The following is a 22009-nucleotide window of genomic DNA, read 5'->3' as shown; positions in this document are numbered from 1 at the left end:
AATTATTCTACTTTAACTAAACCAGAAAGATAAATGATACTAAGAACCAGTCACACCTGTAGACCAGAACATCCAGGGTCCCTGTCCCAAGCCCCATGCTTAGATGGTCCCACACCGTGTACAATATTTTAGATGGCTACACTCTGTAATATTCTCTGAATTTCCATAAAGGTTGTCAATATCACATTTTCAAACTTATGAGTTAGCCATCATGGAAACCTGGGTAATATCTCAATTTCACCTTGGGCAAGTCATTTAACTTCCCTGAGTCTCAGCTTCATTATATAAAAGAAAGAGTGCCTGTCCCACTCAGCTTGCAGAGGACATCTGGTAAGACAACAGATGCAAAAGCACTTTGAAAAAACATAAGGATTATTATTATTAACTCAAGAGCAAGATTCCTCAAGACAGAACTCAATTTTATTCAATGTCCTTTGCCAATGGGGATCTGGAGAAAAATCTGTGGTCTTATCAGAAATTCTGAATAGAGATCTGTCACTTGTCGAATTTAGATGGAAATTAGGTTATAGTAATAGAACTAGAACCTTGGTCACACCCCAGCCTGCCCTTCTGACCATGTAACCCTGTGTTACCTACAGCCACTCTATCTAAACCAGATGACTTTTCCATCTCGCAAACACAACCTAGACTTGGTGGTAATGCAATCACTCTCCTCACCTCAAATCTGCTCTCTTAACACATCCATTCCTCAACACATTGCCTAGCTTTGCCAGTTCCTCCATTCTAACAGTCAGTGCACACCAGGACTTGTGAACTCAGCACACCCCAGGGCTTGCTTGGTGATGGTATGCACTGTATTCTTACAGTTCTTCCGTGATTCTCTGAAGCTGTCCTGTGAACTCCTGACATAGTCTCCGTGTGTCTCTATCTTGTTTCTCCAATTAGACTGTAAGTCCACTAAAGCCAGCGACCCGCTTATATTCTTCTTGTACAGAGTAGATACTCAGCAAATATTTGTTGGATAATTAAAAAGGAAAGTGTCCAAATGAGGAAAATGGCTGATGATAGAAGAGTCTATAATGAAATGAAATGAAATGAGAGAGACAAAGTCACAGGACAGCAGGTTATCAACTGGAATCTATTCAAAACAGATCAAGGAGTGACTCTATTAGAGAAAATCCCAGAAATATGAAACCAATTTTTCTTGGAATGGAAAGAACCTTCAGGATAGTCTAATGCACACCATTCACTCATTGTGAATAACCACCTACTAATTTCTCTGACTTATGAAGTAGAGTTTTTACATATTTAATTTTCCTATTGTAAAACATATGACTCTTGGCAACTTCTTAGAAACAGAGTCCAAGAGAACGGGACCTTGAAAACATGGCAAGTCTTTTATGGATAGAAAAATACTTCATATGGCTGGAGTCAAACCACATGTCTTGAGCCATACTTGTGGTATCAATTTTTGATTTTACATTTCTACACGGAAAAGAATAATGATAACCAAGAAGACAGGGTTACCCACCTAGAAACATGGAAAATGCAGAAGGGCTCTGAGGTAAGGCCCCCGCGAGGGCCTGATCCAAAGTGTTAGAAGATCCTGCCTGGTAGGCAAGTTCTCAAGCTGTGGTACAGTATCAGAGCACCGGCTTGAGGGTCTGAGGACCCCCCTTTTGAGACTTTGCATCATCAAATTCTGATGTGTGACCACTGACAGTTTCCCTAATTCTGATTATCAATTTTCTTGCCTTAAAAATAGGATTGTTGAAGGGATTAAGTGAGATAATGTATATAAAGAAATTTTGTTGGTAGAAAAGCATAATGTGCATTATTACCTAGCCAGCTAACTTACATTTAAAACCATTTTAATCAGCGTCTGAGCTTCCAGAATCTAAGAGGCAAAATGTCATAATACCACCTCGGTATGCCCTTGGTTATGAATCTCTATCCTGTCACTAAGAAATAGTCAACGAATCCCTGGCTCTAGTACGTTCCAGCCCTTGCAGTGTCCCCCAAACTCACATGACTTCAGAAAATGACACACAGCCAAGAGCTCCCTGCTCTACAATTAGTCACATCAGGCTGAAGGCTCCCAACAGTGTGGTGAACACAGCATTATCTTTTCTCGCTTCCCAAGGTTTCTGCAAAGATGGGCTTTTCCACCCCATGGGAGGTTGTCTCCACCCCCGGCACCCATCCTCTCCAAGACCACACCTCTTTGGTTGTCTGCGGGGCTCCATATCGCAAGGATGCTCGTCACCCCCATGGCAGCTCCCCACTGAAAGCATCAGTGAAATCCCCCCACCATAAACAGTCAGAGCGCGCTCACAACCCAGGACCCCTCCCAGATGCCCCAAACCAGCACCAGGGTGCAAAGGCACCTTAGGTATCTCTCAGAAGTCACCTGCTCTTCTTCGTTAGTGCCAATGACGCTCCCGCGGGGCAGGACTCCTGATGGCAGAGTGTGAATGAAGCCTAATGATCACCCACTCCAGCGAATACTGTGAAACATACTTGCCCCGGCCTAAAAGCCTCACGGATGGAAACACATTTCCAAAAGCACCACTGCTCGTGTGCTACGGATGCAAATAAGACACAATGCCGAATAAAGCATTAGGAGCTCTGCTCTAGATATCATCCCTAGAGGTCTCAAATCATGCTTCACAGAGTTGGAGAGGACCCTAGTGATGAGTATGAGCCCCTCGGTTAGCAAACGGCTAAGGAACAGAGAGAGGACGTGGCATCCCCAGCATCAGCCAGCGTGTGGCACAGCTGGGGATGGAGCACAGGGCTCTCCGACTCTAGACCCCGCTGCCGTTTCCACAACCAAGGAAACATCTTCCGCCCCGAGCCGTTTAGCGTCTACACTGAACAGAACCTCTGGCTGTCTCCTTACCCAAAAGCAAGGGACGCGGCTGTACCCCCGGCCTGGCCTTCCCTGCAGCCCAGTGACCCCACGGCACAGAACCAGAATTGCAGTCAGGCACCCTGATACTGACCTTCCCCCAAACTGGGTATTTTTGGGGGCTCCCGCTCTTGGCCTTACACCACGCTGCTTCCCTCAGCCAGTGAGCGCTCCATAAACACTGAGAACTGATTGGCTGACTGATTAGCTAATAAATAATAATGTTTACAGCTTCCTTCCCGAACTCACAGCCAAAGCAACTCTGTTAAATGGCCTCTTTTCCTCCTTTCTTTCCTCCTGGACTTGCTTATAAATTTTGAGACTAAGCACGTAGTCGGTCAGGGACGCAATTACTTTAAGTTTTACCCTTTAAAGATGAAAAAAGCAAGGAAGTCCGTAGCAGAAAATTCCCGCAAACCACATGTGAACCAGAAAACATGCATTGACCCCGATTACACACAATGCTCCAGGGTTCTCTAATCTAACGGTCCATCACAGTGTCAAGAGCTATTTCCCCCTGCTTCCGAGCAAGACGTGCACACAATCCTTTAATCCGGGCAGGAGGTGAGCGCTGGGGAGCGATCCGAGGGCAGAGGCCGCTGACAAACAGAGGATAAAGTCTGGGCTGCAGAGACCTCCAGGGTGGCCACCATAATATGTGGGAGCCCCAGGAACAGTAGAACCTGGTGTGTCCGTGGCAGGAGCATCTGGACCAGGATGTTGAGCTGCTTGGGCACCGAGGATGTATCCTTAGGGCTCCCAGTAAAACAGACACAGATCCAAGGGCCCAGAAGCACGGGGGAGAATTCAGAGCAGAAATCTGGAGGCAAGCAGGCCATTTTTCAAGAACGTGTTTCTTCTCTGCCTTAGCAGAATGCAGGATTTATCTCTGTATTATTAAACAGTATTAGATAATACACACGTGCATACCTACATGTGAGTGTACACATCTCTATTTTTTCCACACATAACCCAGACTCCCAGTTTCCCGGGAGTCCCCTGGTCCTCACATGTACTGCCACTTCCGTGCCTGCTACAGTCACCAATACTCAGAACCCCTACCATCCACTTATGTGGCCACAGGCAGACAATGGAGGCTAAAGCATCACCAGACAACAGAATTCACGAGGGACGGAAGATGTATAAAGGGTAAGTTCCCCAGAAAACAAATTTCATTCTTTCCCATCCTTCTCTCCCAGTGACATCGGAAGTCAGCAGAGACCCGTGAGATCTCAATCATTTCAAATACCTCTGTGGCCGAAACCACACCCGGGGTAACACAGAACCAAGGTATCTGTCTCTTAGCTTGACCTGGCTCACCACCCAGGAGACAGGCTCCCAGCTGGCTCCTCTTCCCAGCGAACTTAATAAACTCCCCAGGTCTCAAAAAGCAGCATCTCCCCTTCTCAGTGGGGAGACAGAGATCAGTACACACAGCAGAAGTACTTATGCCTTGTGTGTAGAATCTCCCGGGTCACTGTGACACCCACGCACACAACAAGCTGACACAGGTAGCCTCCGTCAGCATCTCTGACGGCACGTGGGTTACTCGGTGAGGAGGAGGGTGTAGCAGCAGGACAGCAAAAGCAAACCCTGAACCTGGGGTCAAGCAAAAGGTCGACTGGGTTAAAACAAGGTGATGCCACTGACCTTGTTTGCTTAAATATACTAAGAGAGGAGGCCTTCTTAACATGAGGGAAACCACAGAGCAGCTGAAAGTAGGTCAGTGATCCACACGAGGCCTGCCAGGGTCTCCCCAGCAGTCGTGGTTGGGAGATAAGCGTTCTCCAGCTCTGCAGCCCAAGTGCCACAAAAGGCCACAGCCAACCCCCTGGGCTGCTTCTATGGGGAAATCTAAGCAGACACACGGGTACCTAGAAAGAAGAGCCTATTGCATCACCCTGCGGGCAAAAAAATTCCACAGTTGCCACAGAAGATGTAAACAAACACGATTACCCCGATTTAGCTACAAAAGGCGCGGGTGGGGCGGGGGGGAAGGATGCAGAGAGCCAGGGGGAGGCGTTGGTGGGAATCTATTTCCAGCGGCTCTCAGCACCTGTTTGCCAGCACATCTCTCAAAATAGCACTAAGCAACAAGTTTCTAAAATGGCAAATCTAGCGCTTCTTTTCCCTGGGGATGCTTTGTCATGGCTGAGACTCTTACCCCAGAAATCATCTCAGAAGAGCACGTGGGATAAAGCAGAGCGGGTCTGAACGTGCCTGCAGCCACTGAAGCAGCAGCAGCAGACCACGGTGTGAGGGGTGCGACGCGGAGAGGCTGGAGCGGGGCTCTGCCGGGGCTCCGCCTCCCAAGCACTCACCATCAGCAGGCTGAGCGCGGAGTCTGGCACCAGCTGCACTGCCATGGTCTCCGATTCCCACGCACAAACCTCCTGCACGGTCAGTCCGCCTGGGCCCTGGGTGACTGCAAAGCATCCACTGAAACCTGCAGCAAAAGAGCCAGAAATCCAGACTCAGGGTGCAGAGGGCTGGGGATGCGGAGCGGCCACATTTCACAGGGGGCGGCAGGGGAGGTCAGGGGGACGTTGGCAAGAAGGGGTGGGGATATTGCTGAGGGAGAGAGAGGAAAAAAAAAAAAAGGGGGAAATAGGAAGCTGCAGGTTATTTAAAGGTGAGTCCTGCCTAGCTTCCCTAAGCTGGACGAGCACAGAAGCCACATCAGACACAAACATAAAAGCTTAGAACACAGGATGCTTAACGGATACCTTAGCCTAGGCAGCAACTCTTCTTTTAACTGACAATTAAAATAAATCATTTCCTATTGGAGATAAATCAATCAGCCCGAATAACACCCCACCCATGCCCCGCTTTCTCTGCATCTCTCAGCAATTCTGCTGCATAAACACGCTGGATGTCAACCTACCGCTCGCAATCTGGTCAGTATCTTCTTTCCTGCAGAAAGGTGTGTTCCTTTTGCAAAATCAAGTATCTGGGAGCAAGAGAGTGGAGCCTGACCACAAGCATCAGGCGGTCACTGGAGATCAGCAGATGCCCTCATCATTACCGAGCACGAAGTCAGTTATGAACTGACCCCTTCCACCATCCCCAAATCTACTTTTCCTCCCTAAGTAGAAGGGCAAGCCGAGGTCCCCGTGGGGCGAACATACTTCCAAGGACCATGTAATTACACTGCCTGTTCTGTGAGCGTTCTGATCTCCCTGCCTGCACCACATGTACACGGCAGACAGACACCCTCTACCTCTCCCTCCCTCCCTCCCTCCCTCCCTCCCGCCCTGCGCCCTCCCTTCCCTTCCCTCCCATCTCTCCACCAGGCTGCCTGTTAGGAATTTTGAAGGAGACTCTCTAGCTTAAGGAGGCATGGGAGGCTAATTTGTAGCAAGCGACACTGCTTAGGACAAGATAAAAAGGAAATTAGCTTTGAAAATCATATCATGCAGCATTTTCCTGGGAAGATGTCAAAGGAAAAAAAAAAAAAAAAAAAAGGAAGTCTGCCCAGTGTTGTTATATAATGACTGGCTCCAAAGGCTTCCCAGAGTCAAAGATTTAAGAAAATTCAAGCATCTTTTTTATGAGCACTGCCAAGCTTATATCTTATTATGGAGTCTACTTTTTCAACTAAAAATAGCAATTACTAATACTTCTGGTAACAGTTTCTCATGTCCTTTTCTGATTTCTCCCTTTCCTCACCTGCTGTAATGACTCCAAAAACTCCTTAGAATTAACGACACAGTATGAAGTATAGGAACATGGAAAATAATTTTCTAAATAAAAACTGGGGGGAAGAAATTAATAACTTTTAAAAGTTCCTACGGATGGGTGTAGCTGTTGCCCCTCTTATATAAGTTATACTTTTAAAAGCAATTTATTTGACCATCACAGTGCTTGGCATAAAGTAAGTGCCCCAAAATATTAACTGAGTGAATGAGAAGTTTCTTCTCTCACTGTTTATCCTATGGTGGCCCAATGGGTCACAACTCCCTTCCATGTTGTTGGATTGGACTTTAATGCCCTTGACCTCCGGAACTTCTGAGAATCACTCCCCACTGTCAGGTGCTTGGAAATTCACAGCATGATCTGAGTCACGTGAGTGTGGCTTTGCACCAAGCTGTCAGAACATTCTGGATTTGCTGGTGGGGTTCATAAAAAAATTCAAAATTAACCATAATAATAGTAATGATTTAAGGAACGTATCTACAGGGTTATCTTAACCTCGTGGATAGGTTGCTAAGTGTATTCAACTGATCTTTGCTGAGTGCCTACTGTGTGATGTGTTCTATGATAGGCTTTGTAGAAGATGCAAAACTCAGTCATAATCTCTCCCCTCAAGGAGCTTTTTAGCTGGTAGATGTGATGATACCCAAGAATCATTTATGGTACAAGACATTATGTGATAAATGCTATAAAGTGACCTAAAAACCGTTCAGGCAGCACAGAGCAGAGAGTTTGCTTTCAGCTTTAAGAACGTCTTCGTTTTGGAGCTGGAATTTAAGGAATAAGCAGAACCTCTTTTTTATGACTCCTGGTTTATGATTCCACATGGACTAAGTACTTGGAAAATATAGAAAGCATAAGGAAAAAGTGAGTATCGGTGCTGTTGCAACTGGCGGATGTGGGCAAAGAGAGGGTGTACCCCAAAGAGGGCCCAGCCCGAGAAGTTCCGGATGTCGAGAAGCCTAAAACACACTAGGGTGAGAGATTTCATGTCAGCCACCAATGTTGGGCCTCGGCACACCTGCCTTCCTCTCTCTGTACTTTGCTTGTAAAGCCTCACCCTGAATCTTTGCCCTAGAAGGAAGAATCTAGAGAACAGAGCCTATAGCAGATCTCACACATGAAGACATTATTGGGAGGTGTCATCTCAGGGCAGCAAGAGTGAAGGAGGAGGGAGGGGGTGAGAGTGGGTACCAGGTGGTACCTATGCAGCTGGTCACAGCATAGATGCTCGGTGGTGAGGAAGGGTGTCCAGACAGGCATGGAACTTTATTCCCTGGGATAGTACATCAAAGAGAGGAAGTGGGGGGGGGGTCACCAGCCTGCTCCTGCCCATCAGCTGACTCTGGTTGGCCAAAGGGACTCCACAGGTCATGAGCTCCCTTACGTTTCAGAGTTACCTGACCAGCTCCTCCAGGTAGCTGTGAACAGAAAGGCATGGCATCTGAGCCCAGAAACAGAGGGACGCGCTCAGCCTTTGTCAGTCAGATGGGACACGGGCACTGGAACTGCTGAAGGTCCTTCCTCAGTGCATGTGAGGGGAGCTGGCCCACAGCCTGGCCCACACCCTGAAGGAGGCTGGGACGGCTGGCAGTGCTAGGAGGAGGGAAGGGACAGTGACACCAGCTGGGCTCCCCACTGAGCACATAGCTAAAGCCCGGAGGCCATGGCAGGGCCATGCAAGGCTGGGAGGTACGTAAACTGAGTCTGGTGAAAGTGTGTATGTTTACAAAACTTTCAATGTCAAAAGTTATATCCTCCATGCAATAGTTCCTAATTTTTCCATTTGGGCGTTCAAATTTGCTTTGTCTGTACAACTTTTAAGTTACTGTGTTTTATGACAATCATTCACTTTCTTTTATTATCCTCCTACTAGGAGGATAATAACATGAACAACCAGACGTCAGAACTAGGTACCATTCCTCTCTGTGAAATCCTATAGCTCTGATCATCAAGCTCAGAGCAGTAGGTGCTCAATAATATTCAACTGGGCACCAATGGAGATGCTAAAATGTTAAATACAAGAAGAAAGGGGCAAAGACAACACCCGGGGAGGGTTGGGGAGAACATGGGGAGTTTGTGAGGAGAACTGGCAGTCTGGCAGAGGAGGAGGGAGAGAACCCCAGAAGTCCAGTGACGACGGTCCCTCAACAAAAATGCCCAGAGCTCTTAGCAGGTAGAGCTATGGACCTAGAAATCAAAGTGGAAGCACTGTGGGGCGATCTGTAAGGAAGAGGAGTCAATGAGGGTAAAACAGACACTTAACAAACAAACAGACAAACAAACAGTGAGGTATGAGCTCTCTAGGTCTTTTCAAAACCTTGTCCAAGAACAAGCAAGATCACAGAACCAGGACGTGCGGAGAACACTAATCCTGTCCGCTAAGCAACTAAGTTCCATCCTCGGCTAACGGGACATCCCACGAAAGTTACATAATTCCTTTCCATGTAGCTCCTCCTAAAAGCTCCTCAGTTGAAGGACAGTTCAATGTCATACCCACGAAAAGCTGTTGCAAAAAAAAAAAAAAAATAGCCCATAAAAACCTCTTCTGTATTTAGCATGAAACTGTTGGGTAGACTCTGATGTTGGGGTCACTCACTGCTGCCTGTAAAAATTGCCCCATGTGAGAAATTTCTCTTGGAATTTAGTACAAGGACAATGTCTGTCCCTCCTGAGGCGGCCTGTGTGACCGATGGCTTTAGCCTCAGAATCCCTGCTGTGCCATTTTACTCCTGGAAATCAGAAAGCTATCCTGTCATTTGCTCTGTGACCCCAAGTGGGTAGCAGGAGGGTGAGGTGAAAAGCAATCAAATATCATTATACCTTAGGTTAAACAGCACATAGTAGGCATTCAATAACTGTTAGCGCCCCTTAAGTCTCCTTTACATTCGGATAATGAAAATGATGGAACTAATCACAGTTGGCACATTTCGCTGCCAGAATACCCAAAGCCTAATTTTACTTTCAATTAGAGCAGATATTATCATAGTTGACATTATCACCTCCTTGGTTTTTCTCAGCCTTGTTTTTCCTTTTAATTCATAATGTATTACTCTTATTTAGTAGGCTTTCTTTGGTCAGTAAGCCATCTGAAATTCTTTTTTGGAATCAATCATTCTTTAATGTATAAAATGCTCTCAAATAAATCCGGCACACAGTGGAATACTTTGCAGCTACTCAAAGGGCAATTATGAAAACTATTTAGAAATAGGGAAACTGTCTGTCTGAGATATAATGTTTATATGACCATAAAATGATATAGTCTAATTGAACCATGTAAATAGTTGTATTTTAAGAGGATATGAACGAACTTCTGCTTCCAGCCAAGATGGAGTAACAGGCAACAAGTTTACCGTCCCACCTAAAACAAACAAACAGAAGGACAAACTATATGAACCAATACTTTTCGAGATACTGGGCGCAGGACAACAAAGGACAATGATCTACAATACACCTTCTAATTGTCCCAAATTATTGAATTAAGAGTGTTTCCAGGCCACAGGACAGAGAGGGGATCCCAAGTGGAATCAAGCAGATTCCTCAAATTTAGGAAACAAAGCCGAGAGTCAGGGGACACCAGGAATGGATAGAGTTCACAGGGCAGAGTACCGGAGACGAGAGAGGTACAGAGAGAGAGAACTTCAGAGATCTATAAAAGGGTCCCTTTGAGTATTCAGTTGAATAATGATCACTGAGAGGAAACTATCAGAAACTGGGGAAGGAACCACCTAAAAGGATTAGAAAGATTGGTGACCAGTGCTCACACAGGGCCAGGAATAGTATCTGTTCACAGATCCAGCCAAGAAAGCCTCATAATTCATGGTGCATTAGGTAGGACACTCAGAAAGTTCTTGCCTCAGTAGTGATGAATAATTGGCCATAGATCGATCACTCCCCTGAGTCTGCCTAGCAAATCTGAACAGCAAGACATGAAAACATCAAACTACCTCCAAGTAAGTTAACTGTGTTCCAAAACAAAGCTAAAGAGCATTTATAGAAATACAAAAATATTCAGCACCCAAAAAGGTAAAATTTACAATGTCTGGCATCTAATAAAAATTAACAGGTATGGAAAGAAGTAGTAAAATATGACCATTTAATAACAGAAAAAATCAATCAAAATCATCCAGAACTAACACAGATGTTAGAGTTAGCAGAAAAGAACATTAAAAGAGTTATTATAATTTTATTAAATATGTTCAAAAAGTTAAGTAGAGACATGGAAGATATTAAAAAGAACCAATTTGAACTTTCAGAGATTAAACACTATTCTAATTGAAAGACAGAGATTAAAAAAATTTTTTTAAACAAAACAGAAAGAGCATCTGTGAGTTGTGGGGTACCTTCAAGCAGCCTAATAGACATGTAATTTGTATCCCTGAAGAAAGGGAGACACAGAAAATATATTTGAAGAAATAACAGCCAGAACTTCCCTAAATTATATGCTGAACAAACCCTAAGCATAAGAAACGAGAAGAAAACTACACCAAGGCACATCATAATCAAATTGCACAATATCAGTGATAAGGAAACTATTTTGAAAGCAACCAGAGGGAAACAGTCATATATTACACACAGAAAAACAAATGTAAAGGTAACATTAGATTTCTTATCAGAAATATTGGTAACATAAGCGAGAAGACCGTGGAGCAACATCCTTTAAAAAATTTAAAGGAAAAGCCATCGTTCAATGATTCTTTAATCCAACAAAAGTAACTTTAAAAAACACAAGCAAAATATAGACTTTTTCAGAAATACAAAGTAAATAAAAGGTAAACAGATTGGGAAGAAATCCCAATCCCCCCCGCCTCAAAAAAAAATTCAGGCCCAGATGGCTTCACTGATTATAGCAAATATTTAAGGAAGAAATAACAATTCTACATAAATTCTTTGAGAACATGGAAGAGGAGGAAATATTTCTGAACTCAATTTTATAAGGCCTGCACTACCTGATATCAAAATCAGACAAAGAAAGGAAAACTAAAAATTAATTATCCCTCATGAACAAGGATGCAAACATTCTAAACAAAATTATAGAAAATAGAACTTAACAATATATTAAAAAGATAATACATTATGACCAGCCAAGGCTTATCCCAAGACTACAAAGTTGATTTAACATTCTGAAAGCATGCAGTATAATTCATCATAATAAAAAACTGAAAAAGAAAAACCATAAAATCAGCTCAACAGACGTATAAAAAAGCAATTGACAACATTCAAAATCTATTCCTGATATTTTTTAAAATTCAGGAATAGAAGGGAACTTTCTCAACCTGACAAAAAAGCATCTACAACAAATTACAGCTATTATCATATTTAGTGAGAATGACCAAATGCTTTCCCCTTAAGATCAAAAACAGGGAAGGGTTGTCTACTCTCTGGATTTCTCTTCAGCATCAAACTAGAGCTACCAGACAGTGCAATAAGACCAGAAAAGGAAATAAAACATCTTCCGTTTGGAAAAGAAAAAATAAAATGGTTTTTAGTCACAAACAACTTGATCTCTCACGTAGAAAATCCTACGGAATTTACACACACACACACACACACACACACACACACAGACAAACCTACTAGAATTAATAAGCAAGTTTAGCAAAGTTGAAGGATACAAGATATATTCAAAAATCAATTGTATTTCTATACACCAACTATGAACAAAAGGAAATTTAAATTAAAAATAGAATTTATCATTGCATCAGACAACATGACATACTTAGGGATAAATCTGACAAAGATGTGAAACGTCTTTACATTGAAGACTATAAAACATTGCTGAAAGTAATTAAAGACAATAAATGGAGATATATACTGGACTCATGGATCGGAAAATTTAATGTATAGTGACAGAAAGCAGATCATTAGTTGCCTGGGGAATAGGGTTGGGGTGGGAAGGAGTGGATGCTGTGTTTTAAGACACATAACAAGAAGCCAGCAGGACGAAAAGACAAAGGGCGCTATAAATCCCAAAGGAATCAAGGGAGAATGGATCCCAGACAGAGGGGTTACTTTTCACCGGAAAGAGGGCTGTGTCTTCCCATGAGATGAAGAGAAAGGTGGAAATGCACAGAAATGTTGAGAAAATGTGAAGGAGGAGTGGAAACAGATATTTTAATCTGCTAAGGAGGGCTTGAAGCACCTTCACCCCATGGCCTTGATCTCAGTAGACAGTCCTCATGTTTCTGCTTCACCAGGATAAAATGCCCTGGGAGACGCTGGTCCCTGGATGGTTCACACCTCCTCTCTCCCCAACCCGCGCCCCATGCCAGGCCCCTCACTCAGAGCTGTTGCCTAACATGAATGCACAGAATTCCAGAGTGGATGACCACCCCCTACAAGGCCTACATGAGGGCATGCTTCCCTTGGACACTCTCTGTAATGTTTTTCAGAGACCCTGGCCCAGAACCTACCCTGTCCTGCTGTAGCCCAGACCCAGGCTCAAACACCAGGTCTCTACCTGGTCCTCTGAAGTACAACTGCGGATGGTAGCCCCACCCCTGGCCTCCCTGGGCCATCCAGGGGGGTTACAAATGCCTCTCACCAGCAAACACAGTCCTTCTTAGCTCTCAACCAGAGCAAGGAGCCCAGCGGCATCCGACACTGTGCCAAGATGGACGCACAGCCTTCATCTGCCACATCCTTGCTGGGCTGGCTGGATCCACGTGGCTGGCTCTGCCTTTGTCCTCTGCCCAGCATTCCAGTTCCACAAGAGACTCCAACTCTGTCCCCAACCCTAGGTCATGTATCTTCCATGCAGCACAGAGGCCTGGGTCCACTCCCCCAGCCCCACCTACTCCAGGACTCCCCTCCCCAAGGGCCCACAGAACGAAGGTGCCAACAGTCTTGGTGTTTTTGCCACCCCAGTTCCAAAATGCAATGAGCAATACTGCTTAAGGAAGACAAAGCATAGGAAATGGGCAAATCAGTACATTTCTTGTAACACCCAAATACCTCCCATTAATGCACTGCTATATGTAGACGTTCACGTTAATTCTTTAATGTTGATTTTTTAAAACGTTACACAAATTACATCCCAAATTCTTTCACCTAGACTCAACTACCTTTCTTGATAGCATCTCTCACCTTTAACCATAGGTAAACATTCTGTGATATTTGGATCATGATCAAAATTTTGTCTTTTGCTATTTCTCCCTATAATCCTTATCTGATAATTATTTTTCTAATTCCCCACCTTAAGCTCATAACACACAGCCTTGCATCGGATTATTAAACTATAGGTTACTTCACTATTCTCAAGTGTTGAACATTTATTTGGTTTCTAGGTATTGCTGTAACTATCCCAGGTAATACCACTATAATTCACCTTTGTACAGATAACATTTGTTTTCCTTTAGATTGTTTTCATACAAAAGCTTCCCCATACTAAGATTCCTAGAATAAAGCTAAAACTATTTTCATGTTGCCTAAAACATTGCCCAGTTGAAGAAATGAATCGATTTATAGTGTCATCCCTACCGCACGTGGGACCTTCAGGATTCATCAGCACTTCCTCCGACGCTGACTTATTTAACAGGTGTGTAATTCACTCTGGAACTAGTTTAATTTCTATTTACTTTCTTATAAATGAGGTTAAGAAGTTTTTCCTCTGTGTGACTTATTTGCTTACACAATATTTGTAAATAGATGTAGACATATATGTTTGTCTGTGGGAGATTTGGTGGTAGTTTTAGAGATTTTATAAGCTCTTTATATATTTTATCTATTGAATTTCTATCTGTTGCATAAATATATTTGTAAAACATCACAAACCCTAAAGAACATTTAATAACACTGCCCATGTGACACTTGGACTTCCTGCAAGTACTTAAAAATATTTTCTTTATTTGGCTGCTATTTTATCTTTGTTTTATTTTAATTGTACAGATGTTTGAATTTTATTTTAAAACCTTTGCCCATTTTTCCTTCATAACTTCTCTAATAATCTAAAATGGTTTCTGTCTTTGCTTAAATAAACTCTGCATACAACTTAATTTTCTATTTTAATTCTTCGAGGTAAATTTGTTTTTTGCCACATTGAAATCAAATTATTCTAGAAGCATCTATAAAATAATTAGGCTCTGTATAATTCTATTATACTCACTTGACATATATTATCTTTTCATACATACTAAAAAATATTTATGCAAGCCCTATTTTATTTCAACGGTCAATATTTTTCCTTCTAATCCAGGGTTGCTCAGTTGTCTTTTAAACAGTCAATTTCATAATTATTAGTTCTTCATTAACACTTTCATATTTTTGTCTGTCTTTCCAAGTGTACTATAGAACAAATTATTTTGAATTCTTTAACAAAACACCAGTGATATCACTGGTATTTCAACTGAAGTTGTCTTAAAACTACAAATTAAACAGAAAATAATTGACGCTTCCATTCGACCTTCTTAACCGGAAAAAAGACATATTTCTCTATGTATTCAGTCCTTTTTTTCACCCTGAAAATTTTGTAGATTTTTTTTGTTATGTGTTATATATATACCGTCATACAAGTGTAATTAACACATAATCCAATTTTGTGGCTATCATAAATTGGAAGCCTTTTCTTATTATATTTTTTAGCTGGATAAGAAAGGCATGGACTTATTCGTGTGATCCTATCTTTTGACCGGCAGTTTTTCTACACTGTTCTATTATCTCTAATAGCTTTGCTTGATTACTTTAGCTCTTCTAGGTATATAATCATAGTTTTCTAATGGACTTCCGTTTAAAGCTCATTTCTTTTTCGTACGTTACTATGTGGACAAGAAAATAGAAATCTCTATAAAATAGTCATTATGAAAGTCACTCCATCCTGCCTACTGCCAATGCTGAAAAGAAACTCACATCCACCTTTATCTGTCAGCAAAACTTGCTGACTCTACCTTCAAAACTCCTCCAGAATCCCACTCCTTCCAACCATTTCCACTCCTCCGTGTCAGCAACCCGGCTCTCTCACAGGCATGACTGCAACGGCCTCCTTAGCACAATCCAAAAGAGCAGCTAGAATAATTTTTGAGCACTTAGGTCAGATATTGTCATACTTCTGCTTAAAAATCTTCCAAAGCGCTGAGAGTTCCTTGCAAAGCCCCAAATGGTCTACCTCCCCTCTCTGTGTAACTTAAGACTCTGTTCCTCGTTAGCTTCTTTCCAGCTACAGAGACTCCACTATTGCTTGAACATATCAGATATGTTCCTGCCTCAGAGCCTTTGCACCTGCTACTGTGGATGCCTGGAAAGTTCTTCCCCGGGTATGGGGAGAGCTCTTCCTGTTATAACCCTCCTCCAGGTGTTTGCTCAAGTGCTAGATTCTCAGTGATGCCTCTCTTGACTCCCTCGTTTTAAATTACATCCTCTTCCCCTGGGCTTCCTAAGCCTTCCCTGCTTTAGTTTTTTCCACTGCACTTTTCACTATGTGACATTGCATATATGTATTTATTTCTCATCTCCCTACCTATCCCCCTCCCATACACCCCTAAACTAAAATGTAAGCTTTAGAGAGCAAGCCTGTTTTGCTCTTTACTGTATCCTGAGCATTAGAAAGTAGGTGCTCAGTACATAACTGTATTGTATTGGATGAAATTGTTTTGTAGCAGGTTGAGGGTGAATAACTCTGAATATATGTAAATTCAGCATGATTTTTACCTATGATATTAAGTAGAACTTCTTATCATGTTAAAGAACAATATTTTGTTACTTCTCTTCATAGGTTTGAGAACTGGTGCTCAATTTTATTAAACATCTCATCAGGCAGGTGTAATTTTAGATACTATGTCATCCTACAGAGTGTTAATGTATTTCACTAAACATTTCTCCCTTAAATGGTCAAATAAAATTAATCGCCAGGGATATTCCTAAAAGTATTGGATATATTGTTCAACTGGGCATTTTGCCTTCTCATGGATACAGACCAATAGCTGATCCACTAGAGCGCAAAAAAGAGGAAATTCTAATGATGTGGCCAGCATGAAGCTAAGCAAGATGAACAGAAAATGCTTCACTGACATATTTCAAATTGACCCCTGTGAATATGTCTTCTCTGTTTGTGTATATAACATTGATTAATGACTGCGCCTGGGTTAGCTGACGGGAGTTCCAGTTATCAACAACTACTTTTCTGCAGACAATGTTTCATAGTCATATTACATAACCCACGAGTTATAATTTCTTTTAACCTCCTCAGTGACCTAACTCATTCACCAACGTCTAGCCGCTTCCCTAATCCTTACTGTTTCCTACAAATAAAAGGCCCACAGGGAAGAAGAAGTAGAAGATAGGTTTTAATTCTAACATATCTATCTGTGAGACCAGCACAGAGAAGTAATCAAATATTTCAATGAATAAATTACAATTAACCTTTGCCTTTTGATAGTAAAAAGTCTGGGGTTTACTACGGTATAGGAGTCAGAATACTTAAAAGCAATGTTTGTGCTTTATTCATACTTGCAAGCATTTAAAAATCAAATGAAATTTTAACTTGATCAGAAATCCAACTGTTTGGTCAATTATAGGCAGTACTGATTCATTCCATATCCATGCAATCTCTCACGGCCCAAAATTAATATTATGGGTATAGTTTCTTCCAGTTAAAAGCTGTGTCCTAACAGGTGGCACATGAAGAAATTTCTTCATCATCTCTTAAATATGCAGTGGGAATCTGCCTATTGAAAGAGTGTTCTACCTGACAGACACTACACCTCAGCCAGGTGATCAAGGTCAATGTCAACAGTGATGAGCTATGCTGACAGTATGTACCCTTGATACGATGTGATGAAAGTGGTAGATTACTTCTACTTATATCTTTCTCCCCAGAACCCCTAACTCCAGTCTACCCATGAGAAAAGCACCAAACAAACCCCAACTGAGGGACATTTTACAAGATACTGAACCAGTGTGCCTTAAAAATGTTAAAGTCATCAAAAATGAGAAAAGTTTAAAAAAACTGTCAGAGCCAAGGGCACCCTAAGGAGACATGACAACTAAGAAATATGTGCTATCCTGGATGGGAGCCTAAAACAGAAAAGGGACATTCGGTAAAAACTAAGAAAATCTGAATGAGGTATGGACTTTATCTTGTTATTGATATGATAATTATAAATCAATATTGTTTCATTAATTTTGGCAAACGTACCATACATATACATTATAAGGCATTAATAATAGAAGAAACTGTGTGTGGACTATAAAAGAGAATTCTCTGTGCTATCTTCTCAATTTTTCTACAAATATAACTCTGGCCTAAAATTTTTTTAAGTTTATTTAAAAAAATAGAACTGTGAACATGGCTGAAATTTGGCCAAAAATATTAATTATTATGTGACTTATTTTCATAATTGATGATGAAAAAAAGTTCCAAAGCTGTATGTGAAAATTCAAGATAAGTGGTCATATGGATTCAGGTACACTCTTCCTATAATTTTGTGATGAAGTCAAAGTACTTTTTGGCTTGAATTATCTAGATGATTGTCTTAATATTCCCTGCTGCTTATATTTGTGAAAGTAGCCTATCTTTACAAAAATCCAAACAAATAAGATAGCAACACTGCTTCTAACTGACAAATGGAATGTTAGATAAAGAACAGATATGGATGGATCCCACTTTGTAAAAGCTGAGTGCTATGATAAAAACTTTTTCAAAACTAATAATCTCTTTGTAAAGTATACTACCAGTGGATTCTTCAAATCTTGATTTTTGTGCACTATATTTATTTAAAGGAATGCATACTTCTAGAAACAGCAAACTGTGCTATCCAGTTGTGTCAAACCAAAGATCACCCTAGAACACAGGTGTCAGCCAGCCAAGCAACAACCACAAAGATCAGAGAGTTTCAGCCCTAACTGTACAACTGAAATCAGAGCATCAGGCAGAAGGAAAAATTCCTGCAACTGGACAATAAATGATAAATTCACTGTCATCCCATAGGAACTAAGAGGAATGGGCCCTATCAGGTCAACAAGCTGAAGACATACAACTCACAACTTGACGTCATCATTCTTTACTCCTCACCCTGAGCTAATGTCAAGATGGAAAAGTCAAGCAAAGAGCTGGGAGCAAAGAAAATTTGGGGTTTATAAACTCATCATTGTGAAGTTGAGGAGACAAACCCCTGCATGGCGATTCTCTGTGAATGTACCTTTCAGGGTTGACTTCCAACTTTTCCCTCACAGGAGATTGGAGACCAAACACTCCCTAACGATGTGTTTTAATACAAGAGAGAGAGCAAAGGGATTTGGGAATGAATCTCAGGAATTATTTCCAAAGGTGTAGCTTCTATGACCATGAGCAAATCCACCACTAACATGCTATTTTTAAAAAATGGTTTTATACTTCAAATATTTACTAATGTAAAAAAGAGAACAATATTAGCATTTCATAGGAATGTACTAAATATTTCTAATCACATTCTCAGGAAGAAGTCTACTTAAGAATACTAAAGATATTAAAGGATAAATTAGTTAAATTCACCATATGCAATATAGGAAAGTTTTCCATTCCAGAGTATTTTTAAAAACAAAATTATACAAGTCATGTAATATAGAAAGCAGAGGGAAATTAACCTAAAAATATAAATAATGTAAGAGAGAAAATGTAATGTCTCTGCTAAATATTATTACACTATCTTATGAAATAGTTGCCATTAAGTACTTTATTTCCATGTTTACCACTTGTTCTTTCATCACATTAATTCCTGTCTTAGTAATGATTTCTCCCAGGGCTGCATACGGGCAGGGCCAGCATTAACATGTAATTTAAATATTGTTTCTACTTTAGAATCAAACCAGATGCTGGCAGCCAGCACCTCATTCTTTCTCTTCATTGCTAACAGGAGGGACCTAGGAGCCCCTGAGCTGGGCCCAACACAAGAACAAAAGACAGTTGAGGCTAGAATGAGAAAGCCATAGAGATATCTTCATTCCTTACTTTTGCTAGAATAAGAGCTAAAAAAGAATTAATTACACAATGTACAGAGGTAAGCCTCCCTCCCCTTCTGAGGTTTCCCAAATGGAAACAGAAATACAACCTAATTAGACCCTGAAAAAAAAATGCTTAGAATGTTCAACATAAAATAATTAATACCAAATGCCCAAAAAGTCAATAAGTCGATGGTAAATTTCAGACTCCTCCAGCCACATATTGTGAAATGGTCTCAACCATGCAGTTATGTTAAATATTAATGCTCCTATACACCATGTGTTCACATAGAATAAGAGAATATATATAAATGTTTGGGAAGTCTACCTTAATTACTAGAGTTCTGTCCTTTTCATCTGTAGCTGCTGTTGGGACTAGGTGTTGATTACGTGGCTGGAATGTGATTAAGACGAAGACTAATTATACATAACATCTATCCGCCTCTCTCATTTTACATCAAAGTGACCAGACAGGTCTCCTGATGTCCCAGTTATCTGCTCATTAGGGCCCTATAATGCCACTCCCAGGCTGGCACAATTTCTAAGAGTTTTGTAAGGAAGATTAGCCCTTCTTTTAGAACCTGCAAAAGGGCAGCACCACCAAGTCCCCAAAATCCATTCCAAGGAGTTCATTTACATACTGGGTCATAGGACTGCTTCTTCCCAGGACCACTAGGGCCCCTCTGCGTGGGAAGAGAACCTAAGAGCTCTGGGCAAAGGCATCTGCCAGTCAGGTGGTGTACTGGCTCTCTGCCCAGGACAAATCCCTTGTTACGACCTTGAATGGAAGGCAGGCATCAGTACTGCTGAGTCATCAATCCTGGCTGGTGGTGTGGAAACTCAGGCAGCATCCTTTCTGCTGCTGCAGCAACCAGTGCTGTACTTCAGACTCCTTCCTATCCAAACCCAACTCCTTAACACAAGTATAAGAAGAAACACTGGCCTGAAGGTCTAGAGCCCGAAGGACCAGAACAAGTGATGGCCTGGTAGACTTTGGGCAATGAGCTTATTAGAAATGTAATATAATTGATTTTTCCTTTCTGATTCACCCCTTTTTGTTGGCATGGATTCCTGGAGAGACAGGGAAAGTCTAGGGGCATATGCAGTGGGCAGGAGCTGAAAGTCGCTGGAGTATCCGCAAAGCGGTTGGGACCAACGAGATGAAAAGAAATAGATCTGGGATGCTGCTCAACTTTCCCAGGTCCTCAGGCAGTCGGTGCATTGCCATCTTATGGACTAAAACGGGGACAAGTCTAAGAGGCGGGGCAGCAAGAAGCGCACTCAGACAGAATTCAAAAAGGTTCTAAAAGGAAGGAGCGGGGACCTGGAACAAGAGGGAGGCACTAGAGCAAACTCCAACTCAACAAGTCAGACTGCCTGCTGACACCTCTACTTCTGGACTCAGAGGCTCAAAATACATAGTGAGAGTCCATAAAAATCCACCTGGAAGGCCAGCTTTCAAATGTCAGGGGATGTGTTCCTAGCAAGTTTGAATTCCATTAGTGATTTTGTAGACAGGGCCAATCCTAAGCAAAGTCTGCTCGAGTCTGTGTCCCCAGTGCTCTAGTGACTCTCTGGCCCTGGGGCTCCATTTTTCGCCAAGCCCCCGTGCAGGCTTAAGGACCATCAGCTTCAGGACCCCTGAAGACCTCTTTCCATGGGAACCCCTCACTCCTTCCCCAAGTTCCCTCCTTCACCACTGTGTTTATATCCTCTTGGAGCACATTTCCCATTTTACCACATATGGTTATCTATTATCATGCCTAGGGAGCCCACCAACCTATACATCCTTTGACAGAACCAAGGCTCCAGCATCTTTATGTTCTTCTGCAGTTCCCTGAGGACGGTGACGCTCAATAAAGGTTTGCAAAATTGATTTAAATCATGAAAATATGGCCAACGTATCATACAAACAAATTGTCCCTAATAGAATTCCAATCTGTGTGACACCTGAGAATAGTAAAGAAAAACTTTTTGTACCCAGAAGTCTTTTCTTGTGGGACTCAGCAACTTCTGCAGACATGGGTAAATTTGTAAGCATTCTTTGAAGGGTACTTGAGGGACGTAAACCACCAAGAAACTGAAATCACTCTTTGCTCCCTGGAATATAAAATATAAACAATAAAGAATTTTCTCTTTTACACTGCAATTTGACATTTTATGATTCATAACCGTAAATCATAGTACAGTATTCTTTGTCTTCTCCCAACAGGAACTTGAATTTTCAGTAATTCATAAAAATTTTCATCTTCCAGACTACCAAAATTATTACTAATTGTTTATTTTTAGATAGTTAACATTTTTTAGACAATAAGCCCTTGTAGATCAACTTTGCTTACCATTTTTTTTTTTTTTTTTTTTTGCGGTACGCGGGCCTCTCACCGTTGTGGCCTCTCCCGCTGCGGAGCACAGGCTCCGGACGCGCAGGCCCAGCGGCCACGGCTCACGGGCCCAGCCGCTCCGCGGCACGTGGGATCCTCCCGGACCGGGGCACGAACCCGCGTCCCCTGCATCGGCAGGCGGATTCTCAACCAC

At 42.0% G+C, this 22009-nt stretch overlaps 1 long non-coding RNA gene across 4 annotated transcripts in view; it reads right to left on the bottom strand.

The window, feature by feature from the left end:
• Positions 1-449: 449 nt before the first annotated feature.
• The window catches only part of LOC129392508 (uncharacterized), a 143388-nt gene continuing 121828 nt past the window's right edge, over positions 450-22009 (bottom strand). For 2 of the 4 annotated variants that reach the window (XR_008618497.1, XR_008618496.1), the window contains exons 2-4: positions 21455-21574; positions 5194-5318; positions 450-1035 (exon numbers count right to left, since the gene is read on the bottom strand). This is a non-coding gene — a long non-coding RNA (uncharacterized lncRNA). Of the gene's footprint in view, positions 1036-5193; positions 5319-5756; positions 6094-21454; positions 21653-22009 lie in introns of those variants that run through there. The other 2 variants (XR_008618495.1, XR_008618498.1) reach the window with 2 other exon arrangements.

This window comes from Physeter macrocephalus, chromosome 11 (assembly GCF_002837175.3).
Source record: "Physeter macrocephalus isolate SW-GA chromosome 11, ASM283717v5, whole genome shotgun sequence".
NCBI classification, from domain to species: Eukaryota; Metazoa; Chordata; class Mammalia; order Artiodactyla; family Physeteridae; genus Physeter; species Physeter macrocephalus.
This window is presented reverse-complemented; position numbering and strand designations above follow the sequence as displayed.